The sequence below is a fragment of the Scyliorhinus torazame genome, chromosome 11 (assembly GCF_047496885.1).
Source record: "Scyliorhinus torazame isolate Kashiwa2021f chromosome 11, sScyTor2.1, whole genome shotgun sequence".
NCBI classification, from domain to species: Eukaryota; Metazoa; Chordata; class Chondrichthyes; order Carcharhiniformes; family Scyliorhinidae; genus Scyliorhinus; species Scyliorhinus torazame.
Window position 1 is genome coordinate 224,264,023 of NC_092717.1, and position 12,613 is coordinate 224,276,635.

The 12,613-nt window shown below is 48.8% G+C and overlaps 1 long non-coding RNA gene across 1 annotated transcript in view; it reads left to right on the plus strand.

The window, feature by feature from the left end:
• Positions 1–1,606: 1,606 nt before the first annotated feature.
• Positions 1,607–12,613, plus strand: part of LOC140386051 (uncharacterized) — a 79,730-nt gene continuing 68,723 nt past the window's right edge. The window contains exon 1 of the long non-coding RNA XR_011933562.1: positions 1,607–1,876. This is a non-coding gene — a long non-coding RNA (uncharacterized lncRNA). The remainder of the gene's footprint in view (positions 1,877–12,613) is intronic.

Here is a 12,613-nt window from a genome sequence, read left to right on the forward strand (position 1 = left end):
ATTATTACTGTTTTTTTAAACTATCCTACTGGGAAAGAATTGTGGACTCCGAGCCAGGCAGATCAGAATTCAGCACCCTCTCTCTCAAAGCTTCTCCAAACTCACTGCCTCTCTACCTTTCCTGGATTCCACCCAGCAATGACCTCGGGCGGGCTTCTCTGATACTGAGGCTACGTGTTGACGGCGTCATAAACGTTGTCGCGAAACACGCCCTCAGGAGAAGCAATTCTGACCTCTACTGGGGGCCAGCACGGCACTGGAGTGATCCACGCCGCTCCAGCTGCTGATGCCAGCGTCAAATGGGCGCCGTGGGTCTGCGCATGCGCGCTGCGACCGGCACCAGTACGCGCATGCGCAGTGCGGCTGGCGCCAATGTCCCTTCTCCGCGCCGGCCCCGACGCAATGTGGCGGAGGGCTCCAGGGGCCAGTGTAGAGCAAAAGAGGCCCCCAGCCCGACGGGCCGGCCCGCCGATCGGTAGGCCCCGATCGCGGGCCAGGCCACAGCGGAGGCCTCCCCGGGGTGGAATCCCCCTCCCCCCCACCTGGACACCCCCGGATGCATGCACACCGCGATCCCGCCGGGTAAGACCACATGTGGATGGCGCTGGCAGGACTCGGATTTGTTGTGCGGCGGCTCGGCCCATCCCGGGCGGAGAATCGCCGGGGGGTGCCGCATAGAGCGGCCCCCGACGGCTGCCGCGCCGACCACGGAGAATCGGCAGACCGCTGTCGGGGCGGTCTGTCGTTTGCGCCCGGCCCGGCGATTCTCTCGCCCCTCATCTCTCCAAGCTAAAAAACAAATGATCGCTGCAGGTTGCAAAAGCATATTCACTCCCCAGGGACCACTGCAGTCAAGTCACATTCCTCTGGCCAATTTCTCCTGCTTTTTCTGGAAGCAAAACAAAATCCTTTGAAAAACCATGACCGCTATAACTGCAGGCTTGTTAAAATAGTTAGAAGCCAATATTCCTAAAATTTTCCAATTGTCACACCTCCCTAAATCTTTAAGAACATAAGGAAATGGAGGTGTGGACTACACACAATAATAATAATCTTTATTGTCACAAGTAGGTTTACATTAATACTGCAATGAAGTTACTGTGAAAATCCCCTAGTCGCCACATTCCGGCGCCTGTTCGGGTACACGGAGGGAAAATTCAGAATGTCCAATTCACCTAACAAGCACGTCTTTCAGGACTTGTGGGAGGAAACTGGAGCACCCAGAGTAAACCCACGCAGACACGGGGAGAACATGCAGACTTCGCACAGACAGTGACCCAAGCTGGGAATCGAACCTCGGACCCTGGCACTGTGAAGCAACAGTGCTAACCACTGTGCTACCTTGCCGCCCGATATGGAGTCTGCTCCGCCATTCTATACAATCACTGGGCTCAGAGGCGGATTAACAATGAAACACACCATGCCTAGGCACAGGGCTCCAACCATTGCAAGAGGGGGTGCGGGGGGGGGGGGTGGGGGGGGGGGTGCGGCCAATGTCTGTGGGCACCAATCACAGCCTGATAATTCTGCATTTGTTGATTGGCTTATTTCTTTTTGTTCACTTTTCAGCAGGAATGCAGAGTGATATCAGACTCTGATTGCTTGAGTCCCCTTAGAGTAGTAAAAAAGACTGGTCTGAACATTGAGGCACACGCATGCAAGCAACGAGAAACGACTAGGTGAGGAGGGAGCGAGGCAGCATTGTTTTACTTTGCTGAAAGAAGGTCCAGCCAGCAGGCGTCTCGAACCCCCAGAGCTGAGGAGGTCAGGCTGGCCAGCAACAGAGCGACATGACGCATGAGGCGGCAAAACAAGCCATACCAGCACAAGGATACGATGAGTGAGACAGGAGACTTGAAGACGCAAGGCAACCGAGGTTGGTGTGATTGTGAGAATGGGAGAGTGTGAGCGGAGGAGGGGGGGGTGGGCTACTGTGAGGGGATGGTGATGGGGGGAAGAGTGTGAAGGCGTGCGGGGACAGGGTAAGGAGAGCATGTGAGGGAGTGTTAGCCAGGGTCGCAGACTTGCAGGGAGGGCCAATCTGAGGGCCAGGATGGGGGAGGGAGAGTTTGTGACGGGGGAATGGTTGTTTGAAATCCAGTGTCACAGCTTCATAGTTGAAAGATGAATCCAAATTTTGCAGAGCTTGAATTGGGATTGTGAGTGCAACAACCAGGGGCTGGATTCTCCGCAGCCCTGCACCGAAATCGTGTTTGGCGCGGGGGCGGAGAATTGAAGTTCCTGACGGAATTGGGCCCGGCGCCGCTCCGGCGCTTCTCCAGGCCCCGAATATCCGCCCATCCGCGAATGACGTCACCCGGCTGGGGGGCCATTGACAGAGGCCCGCCCAGCGATACTCCGCTCCCGACCGCCGGAGTTCCCGACGGCATGGAACTAATATGGTCTGGCCGGTCGGGACTCTCGCACGTCCACAGCCGCCCTGTTGGGGGTCAGGGGGATCGAGCACCGAGAGGGGCCATATGGGCGGCCGGGGCAGCAATCGGGGGGGCCTAGTTTGTTTGTGTTGGTCCACGGTCCGAGTCCGCCATGGCGCTCGGTGCGGCCGCTGGAGGCCGCCGTCGTGCGCATGCGTGGACACGGATCCAAAAGTGCGGGGGCCCGTTTGCGCAGCGAAAGCTGCGTGAAGCTCCCCGGGTCCCTGCTAGCCCACTGAAGGGAAGTGTATCAGGTTGTTTTCCAGGAAACTCGGGAGTGCAATGCCAGCGTTTTCTCGTCAGCGTGGGGAGAATCCAGCCCCTGCTCTTTCAGAAAATTCATTAAAACCAGGTTTCTTTAGTACTATGCAGCTGTCAATCTGGCTGTCAGAAGTGCAGAAAACTGAAAGCGAGACAAGAGGACGAAACTCGACAAGAAGACAGTTTGTCACCTTAATTAAAACATTTTGAAGGATTGTACTGTACACAAACTGGACATTCATCCTCATCCAAATGTCTGGGTGAATTGTCTGATAGCTTAGACTTTTCGGAAATACCACATTGCCTGAAAAAGGAACTGCAAGATATTGCACATTCTGCTGCTGAAGTCAGGGAAGAAACCTACCCTGAGTACTTTACCTTGTGGGCAAAATCTGTTCCACTGGGAAGGATAGAATATTTCACACCAAATAAATCAGAAAACATAGGTGACATGGGAAATTTGAGAAAAGGGTTTGAGGTTGCAGGTTGAAAACCAGAGAGAAGTCTTCAAAGTCCCAGTTTCTGAGGGTGAAGAGAAATGGAATGATGGAAATTGGGAATTGGTCGATTTCTCGGAAATCTCTAAGGCAGTCTGCTGTTATATCGGCAAGTTGTTCCCTGGTAAAGGGAAACAAACATTCGTCGATGGGTACTCTAACTGGAGAAATGTTGGAAGAGATATGCTGATCAGAAACTTCCAAAGTTCATATTAAAGCTGTGTGTGCATTCAATCAAAGGTGTAAATGATCTGGAAGAATTGATTCTACTTTATTGGCTCAGTTTGAAAAGGAGTGTTCTTATTGGAGGAAAGTTGCAGTCAAACTGCTGTCTTCTTTGGGACTATCTCTAAGAGGACATGATGAGTCATCATTGTGTTGCTCTCTTTGGTTGGCTCTGAATATGGCGGTCAATATGGTCGCCTTCCTTAATCCTAATTATATTTGCTCTAGAGTCACCCGGTATCTTTCGATACAGCCACAAGGTTCAAACCCGAATACTGATGAAAAGAGCCAATACACCAGTTAGTTAGTTCAAAGTCAATACTATTTATTTATACACACAGTAATATCTACTCATGCACGAAATACTACAGACTAAACTATCACTACTGCTAAAGCCTATACTTAGCTTCGGGCGCCCACTCAGTCAGAGGAACAATGGCCGTTGTTTGGATCTGAGGCTGCTGGGGTCGAAGTGGTAGAGGAGAAACAGCTAAGGTCGTCCGTCTGGTAGCGAGCGCTGACCTTGGACTTACTTGCTTCTGGTGGACGGGTCTCTCCGCTGTGAGAGCCAAGTCCAAGAGAGCGATTCTCTCTTGGGGCCTTCTTCTTATACCTGAAGGGGGCTTTGCGCGCTTTTGGACGGGCCTTGTACTTGGCCCAATTAATTGGGCCACATCTTGATCATCCGTATTGATCCTGACCAATAAAGGGGTGGGTGCCCTGATGGCTGGGCGTGTCCTAGGTGGCTGTTGGCCTGCTTTGTTTTCTGCTTTCGATTTGGAGAACTGGCGCCGCGAGGTCTGGGGCCAGATCGGTTACTTAAGTATCGCCCTTTGTTCCCGGAGATGGGCCATCCATATGCTAATGGGCCTACAGTTTCAGTCTCGGCTGGGAGCTGCGGCTCCAATATGCAGACAGGCTCTGTGCCTGCTTTCTTAACATTGTCCATTTTTCCCTGCAATCTTTGCAAATGTCCATTTTGTATTCTGGAAGTGGCCATCCCAGATGGCTACAATTGTCAAAGCGAAGAGATAATTTTGTAGCCTGCCTTGAATATCTCTATGAGTTTGACGAGCTTCTCAAAGAGCATTTGAAAAGTTATCAATGTTGTGGCTCAGGAAAGACCAACATTTTAATGCACAGAACCTACGATGACTTCATCACTGTAATGACAAAGCAGCTCAGAAACCAAGTCACTAATGATGTAAAAGATGCCAAATACTCTTCCATAATAGTTGATTCACTACCAGGTGCGAGTCATGTGGTCCAAGTAACATTAACTTTAAAGCATGTGACCAGCGATGGTGACGTTGCAGAGTGATTTCTTTGTTTTGTCCAGCTACAATCCCACACCTCTGAGTGTCTGAAGACAAATGTTTTGGAAATCATTGCAAATTTAAGTTTGGACATCATAAATTGTCATGGGCAGAGCTTCCTCAATTCCGGAAATATGGCAGGAAAATATTCAGGTCTACAAGCCAGACTGAACAATGCAAGCAAGCCTCAGTGCATTATTCACCCCATGTTCCAGTCACTCCTTCAAATTAATCTGCAATGCTGCAGCTGAATCCTGTGAGGCAGTCGCACATTTTTTTGACTTTGTTCAAAATGGGTATGCCTTCTTTTCGGTTTCCACGCATTGGTGGAATATTTTGCAAGCACGTCGATGAAAAACATTTGATGGTCAAAAGAGTTTGTTACACCAGGTGGTTCACTCGTGCAGAGGCTGGTTTGGCTTTGGAAATGAACTTTGCTGCTATAAAGGAAACCTAATCAGACATAGCCACGCCAAATTCAGAAAAAACATATATGAAAGTTGAAGTAAAATCCTTAGCAGAGAAGTTTGAAAAGTACGAAATTGCAGTTTTTACTGTTTTGTGGAACCATTAAATCAAAGAATAAATGCAATCAGCAAATCGCTGAAAAATGTTGGTACAACTTTGCTGAATGCAGCACAATTCTTAGCCTCAGTTAAAAACGTTGTCATGGAAATTCGAATTGACTATAACTCAGTGGAAGCAGAGGCACTAACGTTAACAAAAAATACAGCTCCCTCTGATGATAAGAAGCATAAAGGTATTTTTCGCTGAAACTAGAGACAATGAAATCACTTTAAAATTGAAAGGGAAGATCATCATTGAGACTGTCAATATTATTTGTGACACATTAATAGTGCAATTGCAGAGTAGAAGTGAATAGGGGATTTTCACAGTAACTTCATTGCAGTGTTAATGTAAGCCTAATAATGTGACACTGATAAAGATTATTATTATTTACGCCCACTCTCCATTTTCTATCCTTTAATTAATCCTCTGTCCATGCTAATATATTACCACCACTCCATGAGCCCTTATCTTACCTATTAACCTTTCGTGCAACACGTGATCGAATGCCTTTTTGAAATCCAAGTATACTACAGCTACTGGTTCCTTTGTATCTACCCTCCTAGTTACATCTCCAAAAACCCACAATAAATTTGTTGAACGAGATTTTGCTCTAGTAAAACCATGCGTTTTTGTTCATAAAGGAATTTATATAGTTTTAAAAATATGTCCATTAATTTTATTTATAATAAACAAAATTATATAGAATAGTTAACAAAAATTACACAATAAAAGAGAAAGACTAACAAGCAAAAACACATCTTAACTTAAACCCAAAAACTAAATTAAACCCCCTAACAGCTGACGGTGACTAGCTCTTTAAAAAAGGAAATGGATGGCTGCCATCTTAGGTAGAGCCTTTCTTTTTTTTTCTTTATTCGTTCATGGGACGTGGGCATCGCAGGCTGTGCCAGCATTTATTGCCATCCCTAATTATCCTTGCGGGACAGTTAAGAGTCAATCACATTGCTGTGGGTATGTAGTCACATGTAGGCCAGACCAGGTAAAGACGGCAGATTTCCTTCCCTAAAGGACATTAGTGAACCAGATGGACTTTTATGGCAATGAACAGTGGTTTCATGGTCATCATTAGATTTTTAATTCCAGGTGTTTTATTGAATTCAAATTTCATCATTTGCGGTGGCGGGATTTGAACCTGGTCTCCAGAGCATTACTCCGGGTCTCTGGGTAACTAGTCCAGTGACAATACCATTAGGCCACTGCCGCCTGTCTACCGACCCTCTAATGATGTACTTAACCTTCTTCAAATGCAGAAAGGACATGAGGTCACGCAACCAAACCGAGGCACTGGGCGGTTTAGAAGACCTCCACCCAAGCAGAACTTGTCTCCGGGCTATCAACGAGGAGAAGGTGAGCACATCCGCCTTCACCCCCATCTGAAGCACCAGCAAGTCTGATAACCGAAAAAAGGCCATCAGCGGACATGAATCCTAATCAACATTGAGTATCTCCGACATGGTGTTGAAGAAGGAGGTCCAGAAGCTTGCCAACTTGGGACAGGACCAGAACATACGAGTGTGGTTAGCCGGCCCCCGAGAGCAATGTTCATACTTGACCTCCACCTAGAGACAAATCCACACATCCTCGCTTTAAAAATAGAACATACAGTGCAGAAGGAGGCCACTCGGCCCATCGAGTCTGCACCGACCCACTCAAGCCCTCACTTCCACCCTATCCCCGTAACCCAATAACCCCTCCTAACCTTTTTGGACACTAAGGGCAATTTAGCACGGGCAATCCACCTAACCTAGGTCTTTGGACTGTGGGAGGAAACCGGAGCACCCGGAGGAAACCCACGCAGACATGGAGAGAACGTGCAGACTCCGTATGGACAGTGACCCCGCGGGGAATCGAACCTGGGATCCTGGCGCTGTGAAGCCACAGTGCTAGCCACTTGTGCCATGCTGCCTCAACTTTAGCCAGATATGCTCTACGTACTACCTTGAATTGAATCAGACTTAGCTGAGCACATGAAGACGTGGAGTTGACCCGTGAAGGACCTCACTCCACACCTCATCATCCAGAATGGGAACCAACTCACCCTCCCATTTCGCCCTCACCTCACTCAAGGTAGCTGACTCTGCTGAGAGGATCTGGCCATAAATGCCCGAAATAGTCATCTCACCAGACCTGGCCAAAGACAAATTCATCTTCAACAAGGAAGAGGATGGTGCCAGGGGAACGGATGGAAAAGCCTCGCGTGGAAAATCGTAAATCTGAAAGTATCTGAAAAGACTGGAACCAGGCAGTTGGGAATTTCTCCGTCAGTTCCTTAAAACTGTCAAACCTCCCCTCCACAAACAGGTCTCCCAATCTCTCCAAACACTTTCTCTCCTATAACTTAAACGTCGAGTCTAAACCCGCTGGCAGAAAAAGATGGTTATTGCAAATGAGGGCTAACAAAGACATGAACAGAGCTTGAAATGCTGCCTGAACTGCTTCCAGAGTCTCAGGGTGGACACCACCACTGGATTCAGGGAAAATCTTACTGGAGAGAAATGCTACAATGGGGTTACTATTGTACCAAGGCTAGAAACAGTGCAGGAGCTCACCTCCACTTGGCCCAGGACCACTGAATGACAATAATATCTTCAGAATATTGGCTGCCCAATAGCAAAACAATAAATTGGGCAGAGCTAAGCCCCCTGACTGCCGATCTCTTTGGAGCAAAGCCCCACGGATCCTTAGAGTCTTATCCGCCCAAATAAAGGAGGACATGAATTTATTGACTTTGTTAAAAAAGGACCTGGGAGAAAAATGGGGAGGAATTGAGAAAGAAATAAAAATCTCAGGAGTACGTTCATGCTGATAGTCTGAACCCTGCCCGCCAAAGTCAGGAGGGGCTTATCACACTTCTGTAGGCCAGACGTGACACTATCAACCAGACTAGAATAATTTAATTTAATTTATGAAGCTACAATTGCCGACCCTTAACGAAGCCAGTTTGAACCTTCAAAATGGCCTCTGGGAGGCAGGTCTGCAGCCGCAGCACCAGCAGTTTGGCCAGTAACCTAATGTCTGCATTTAAGAGTGATATAGGTTGATGCAACCCACACTTTGTTAGGCCTTTGTCCTTCTTAAGAATCAAGGAAGTAGGGGCCTGTGCGAGGGTAGAGGGCAGCGAACCCCGGGATAAGGAATCATTAAACATGTTCAGAATTAAAGGTACAAACTGCTCAGCAAACCTCTTATAAAATTCAGTGGGGAAGCCATTAGGGCCAGGGGCTTTCCCAATCTGAATCAACCCAATGCATTTCATAATTTCCTCTGGGCTCAACAGGGATTCCACCTCCGCACACCACTCCCCCTCCACTCCTGGGATGGATAAGCTGTCAAAAAAGTGAAACATGGCTGACCCCTCAGTCAGAGGCTCTGATCTATAGACATCCCAATAGTACGATTCAAAAGCCACGTTGACCTTCGGAGGGGCAGAAACCAGGCTGCCGCTTGGGTTAAATACCCGGACGATCTCCCGGGAAGTCACCTGTTACTTCAGCTGGTGAGTTAAGAGGCGACTCGTCTTTTTACCGTGTTCATAAAGCAAGAATGGAGTCCACCAGCCTCTGCTGCTCCGCCCTTGCTGTCTTCACCATATGCAATTTGTAGAAGATAATCTCCCCCCTGAAGACCACTTTAAGGGCTTCCCACAATGGAGAAGGTGAGATTGACTCACTTTTATTACATTTTATATATTCCCCAATGGAGGTGGACATTTTGGATTGGATTGGATTTGTTTATTGTCACGTTGTAGCACCGTCAATATGACGCGAGGCAGGTTGAGGTAATGTCAATTGAAGGCTTTATTAAGCAGAACTTTATCCCCAGCAGCGTGGTTACAGAATGCAACTGCTGAGGGAAATGGAGGGAAAAACTGGGTTCTTATACCGGCATTTCTGGGTGGAGTCCAGTAGGTGGCAGATCCTATCAGGACCTGGCATCCCTCCACCAATAGCCTGTCGACACGTGGTGTACCGTATTACCCCTAATACATACCACCACACACGTGTACCGAGGTACAGTGAAAAGTATTTTTCTGCGAGCAGACCAACAGATCATTAAGTACATGGGAAGAAAAGGGAATAAAAGAAAATACATAATAGGGCAACACAAGGTATACAATGTAACTACATAAGCACTGGCATCAGATGAAGCATACAGGGTGTAGTGTTAATGAGGTCAGTCCATAAGAGGGTCATTTAGGAGTCTGGTGACAGTGGGGAAGAAGCTGTTTTTGAGTCTGTTCGTGCGTGTTCTCAGACTTCTGTACCTCCTGCCCGATGGAAGAAGTTGGAAGAGTGAGTAAGCCGGGTGGGAGGGATCTTTGATTATGCTGCCCGCTTTCCCCAGGCAGCGCAAGGTGTAGATGGAGTCAATGGATGGGAGGCAGGTTCGTGTGATGGACTGGGCGGTGTTCACGACTCTCTGAAGTTTCTTGCGGTCCTGGGCCGAGCAGTCGCCATACCAGGCTGTGCATGTGTTCGCAAAATTTCTTGTCCGCTAATAATGTCGTGCCCAGTCTCCAAGGCAGACGCTAGGAGGGGGCAGATCTTAACGGCAAATCAACAAAGTGCGGGACGTGGTCCAAAATCACAATCGCTGAGTAACCAGCCGCCACAAAGGGAGGAGAGACCTATCTACCAGAAAAACATCGATCTTCGAGTACACCTGACGGACATGTGAGAAAAATGAAAAATCTTTAACACCCCCCCCCCCCCCGCACCCCACCTCACCCCCCCGCCCCCCCCCCCCCCCCACCACCTGTGCAATGAAAAACAACAATCTCTGACCGCCCATGATTTGAGTTTGGACTGATCCAGACTAGGGTTCAGAACACAATTTAAGTCCCCACCCAAAATAAGCTGACGAAAATCCAAATCGGGGAGGGAGGCAGCAAATTATTAATAACATTTGTATCATCTCAGTTTGGAGCACAGATATTAACCAGAACCACCGGAGTGCCTGCCAGAGAACAACATGTCTGCCATTGGGGTCAGACAAATCTTAGCGGCAGAGAACGGAAACCTGTTATTAATATCTCCGCACCCCGGGCCCCACGTCTTGGTAAATCCTGATGGCATGGCCTTCCCATTTGAAATCACGATGCTCCCTCGCCCATCTCAGGATCTGCTCTTTGTCTTTGAAGCTATCGGATGGCACGGTAGCACAGTGGTTAGTACTGTTGCTTCACAGCTCCAGGGTCCCAGGTTCGATTCCCCGCTGGGTCACTCTCTGTGCGGAGTCTGCACGTTCTCCCCGTGTCTGCGTGGGTTTTTCCGGGCGCTCCAGTTTCCTCTCACAGTCCAAAGATGTGCGATTTAGGTGGATTGGTCATGCTAAATTGCCCCCTAGTGTCCAAAGGTTAGGTGGGGTTGCTGGGTTACGGGAATGGGGTGGAGGTGGGGTGCTCATCAGGGCCTGGTGTAGACTCAATGGGTCGAATGGTCTCCTTCTGCAAAGTAAATTCTATGATTCTATGATAAATAAATGCAAGTTGATGTTGCTAATGCAGGGTTGATTGACAAGAGGATTTAGTCCAATAAAAATCTTTTTTTAATAATTTAGAGGATGTGGGTGTTGCTGGCAAAGGCCAGCATTTATTACTCATTCCTAATTGCCCTGAAGAAGATCACGTGGGGCGCGATTCTCCCAAAGGGAGACAAAGTCCCGACGTCGGAGTGAAAACCGGAGTGTTTCACTCCGGCGGTGGAGCCCGCTCCCAGCCCCCTGGGCGCGATTTTCCCAAAGGGAGGCAGAAGTCCCGACGCCGGAGTGAAAACCGGAGTGTTCCACCGGAGCGGGGTCGCATATTTTACGCGCTGGGCCTTGGCGCCGTGTAAAAAGCGGCGCCGCGTAAATAATGCGGCCGGCATCGCGTAAATGATGTCACCCACGCATGCGCGGTTGCCGTCCTCCCCGAGGCCGCCCCGCAAGAAGATGCCGGATGGATCTTGCGGGGCAGCGGAGGAAAGGAGGTCCCCCTTTAGAGAGGTCAGCCCGCCGATAGGTGGGCACCGATGCGCGGGCCAGACGCCATCGGAGGCCCCCCTGGTGAAGGAAACCCCACCACAGGCCGCCCCCCCAGCGTTCCCGCACAGTTCCCGCTGACAGCGACCAGGTGTGGACGGCACCGGCGGGAACCTGTCGTGTCGGAGCGGCCGCTCGGCTCATCCGGGCCGGAGAATAGCGGGGGTACCGGAGAACCGCCGTTGTGAGTGTCTTGGCCGATTCTCCGGCGGCCGCGGCGCAGAACCCGATGGGGCCGTTTTCGCCGGTTGGGAGAATGGCAGGTCGGCGTCGGACTGGCGTGGCGCGATATAATGGCACGGCCGGCGATTCTCCCAACCGCCGCGGCCGCGGAGAATCGCGCCCATGGAACCATCTTAACGTCTGAGAGGCTTGCTCGATCATTTCCGAGGGAGGTTAAGGATCAACCACATTGCTGTGGGTCTGGAGTCACTTGTAGGCCAGACCAGGTAAGGGCGGCAGACTTCCTTCCCTAATGGACATCAGTGAACCGGGTGAGGTTTTAAAAACAAAAATGGAAATCCAGCTATTTCATGGCCACCATTACAGATACTTAAAAATAAAATTCCAGATTGATTGAACTAAGTGAATTTTAATTCCCTCAACTGCCACAGGGGGATTTGAACTATTAGTTATATAAACGTAAAACAATATAAAATGTACTATTTTAAGTTAAACCAATTAACTTCATCAGTGCAGATCTATTCCAGAGATTGAAGGACTGGGATAGAGTGGGGTGAGCTCATTCTCTCCGTGTTGATGGAACGGATATTTATGATGTCACACTAGAGGGAGCTCTACACAAAATGTCCGCTCCTCATCGGCTTCAACCCAACAACTTTCAAATGGTCACAAAGGTTCACTGCAAGACGGAAAAAGTATGGGCCACAGAACGTCGAATCCTATGATAATTGGGTAGAATACGTACTTAACTTTAAAAGGCACATCATTCAGACTTGGGAATTTTCGTTGAGCAGTCCTTATTCTGGGGAAGTCTCGTTATAAAAAGATTAATTTGGAGCAACCAAGTTAGATGCAGAGGCACATTTAAGCTGAAGCACATGTGGCATCTATAATAACAGATGCCATTAATGTTATTTATGCTGCACCACAAACTATTCCAATGCATATTTCATGGTAATATTAAACTTCAGCAGCATGTGAGGCAGCCCTTTAGGGAAGGAAATCTGCCATCCTTACCAAGTCTGGCCTACATGTGACTCCAGGCCCACAGTAATGTGATTGACTTTCAACTGCCACACAACGC